Raw genomic sequence first — 2500 nt, forward strand, 5'->3', positions numbered from 1 at the left:
ATTTCTGCTGTACTTCCTTCCTCATTGCCATTTTCTTCTGTGGTAAAGAGAAGTTACAGTGTCTAGTTGCTTCCCAAAAATTATTCAAGGCTCCTGAAGACTCTGTGCTGCTTCTCACTTTGTGTAGGTCACTGGGGTACATGCTGCAATTTTTCATGTACATTTTAATTCTCATTTAGCTGATGGTTGCACAATTTAACCTCTAGCATTGCGACACTCAAACATGACTCTTCTTTACCTAAACCTGCCCTCTTCCTAAAATCTCTGACCCTGCACTTTCTGTCTTGCTAAAACAAAATATATTCACAGCATTTTCTTCCCCTCAGCATTCATTTACTAAAATATAAACTCTGAATATCCAGGGCTGCTGCTGTAAATCCAGAGCAAAGCTCTGGGTGTTGAAGCCAGAATAAAAGCAGGACAGTCCCCTGCGTGCTCAGATGCAGCAGAGGATCCACAAACATGCACTCAGCATTTATTTAATTTGAATGGATCCTAAGTGGGGGCTTTGCTGGTTTATTTTTTGGAGAGCACCTCACGATTCAGAGCACATCTGACCAAATGTAATATGTCTGTCTAAAACCACATACTGTATTTATTTTGAAAACACTTGTAAAAGTTTGCATTTTCCAGCCACCCTTGGGATAAAGGTTTGTAAAAATAAAGAGCACTTTCTTCCTTCGGATGAAGAATCCTTGAATAAGCAGAAAGAGGCCAAGATGCAGGTGATTTATTTAAGTCTGTGTCAATGATAATGATGTCATGGTTTCCAGCACACTGTGTCCACCCCATTGTGGGACGAAAGAATGTCAAGGACAATTCCAAACACAAAACTTTGATTGTGCTGGAACCGGAAAGGCACAGTAAGAACTCCACTGCGCTCTTCAGTTCAAAACCTGCATCCTGCAGACAAACTACAGAAAGCATGGGAGAAAGAGCAAAGGAGAGGGGGCTTATCTCAGAGTAAAGCTATGTGCTGAGGTACTGGGGTAGACAGTCAGGCACCAGGGATAAAACACCACTGAATAAAACAGCACCCGAATTAGAATTATTGTCTATATTGTGTGTTTTGAACAATAAATAAGAAAAATATTTTATCAGAAGAAAAATGTGTTATCTAAGAGTCAGGATAAACAATGAGTAGCTTTTTAAGACCAATCTCTTTTCATTAGACATCAAGGCACCACATCAGAGCACTTTTAGAACAATAAAAAAAAAACACACAATAAATCATAACCAATCATTAGAACTAGACAGGTAATAGCAGAGTAACTTTCTTGGACTGTCTAACTAGAAGGGCTAAATAGGATTAGGGATTTACATTATATTTAATTATTGTAAGACTAGAACACTGGTTTATTTACCACAAAGGTAAGGGCAGAGGAACAGCCTGTTCATTTGTGCTGCAGGCCTCATTAACTACAGGTGATCAAAAGACTCTCTGCAAAGCATTCTTGGGGATTATTATATTTAAAACCTGGAGAATTATGTTCCTTCCCCTGTGCAGAATCCTGCTGCTGGCATAAAACATAGACCCTGAAACTCTACTGGTTTTGATCATTCCTAACTATTGATCCTAATTTTAAAAAGCAAACTTTTCAGAAGTTTGGGCTCCTACATTTGTTATATCATTATTAATTATTCCTTTAAGGGTGGAAATTCTAGTAATTGGTCCTTACCCTTGATTTCTAGATATTAAAATTTAAAGCATCAGAACATTCATTCTTATAGCCCTGCATATCTAGTTCATTAACAAATATGAATAGCTAACACCAGCTCATTTAAATAGTATGTCTTACATGAGTTCTCGCTACACTCTGTTTCTGTCACACTGCTCCCAAGAATCATTGGCTCTTATTATACATGTAAATGGCTATCATAAAAATAAAAATTTCATTTAAGATTGTTAATGACTTCTGCAGCAGTCAGACTTCCTTTAATGATCATCCTCTGCCCCTAATTAAACGTATTTATCTTTCAAGCATCTTTGGCTGAGTTCTCCCTCATAGTTGAAAATCTAAAACCTTAAGTCTTAATGGATATTGCAATAAATGTTTATGTATGGAATCACAAGGATTCTAGCAGCCCTAACCAAAAAAACATCTGAAGCTGTGAGGGCACCAACTTATGCTGTGCAGGAAAGGGGAAAAAAAAATAATAAAGGGCTTTGTTGTAGTCAGGTTAACACACTGCTGCTTTTTTCAAAGCAGTGCCTCTTTTAGCAATGACGGTGTGTATTTATATATATATGTATGAATATTAAAAAAACCTCACTATTATCTGAAATGCTAATGTTGAGTGAAGATAAAATCACTTCCTGCCTCTATTCCTTTATTTTGCTCATCTCTTTTCAAGCCAGAACTCTTTGCTTTGATGCTCAGAGACTAAGGTGCAGTTTTAAGAATGATATTACAAATACTTTGAAAAAGGCAAGGGAGGAAAATCCATCCCTGCAAAACTCTGTGGTCAACCTGGACCAATTCAGACCAGACCTTTAGTC

The 2500-nt window shown here is 37.4% G+C and overlaps 1 protein-coding gene across 1 annotated transcript in view; it reads right to left on the bottom strand.

The window, feature by feature from the left end:
• Positions 1–2500, bottom strand: part of ZEB2 (zinc finger E-box binding homeobox 2) — a 32398-nt gene that overhangs the window by 28745 nt on the left and 1153 nt on the right. The window lies entirely within an intron of this gene.

This window comes from Acanthisitta chloris, unplaced genomic scaffold (assembly GCF_000695815.1).
Source record: "Acanthisitta chloris isolate BGI_N310 unplaced genomic scaffold, ASM69581v1 scaffold7440, whole genome shotgun sequence".
Classification (NCBI taxonomy): Eukaryota; Metazoa; Chordata; class Aves; order Passeriformes; family Acanthisittidae; genus Acanthisitta; species Acanthisitta chloris.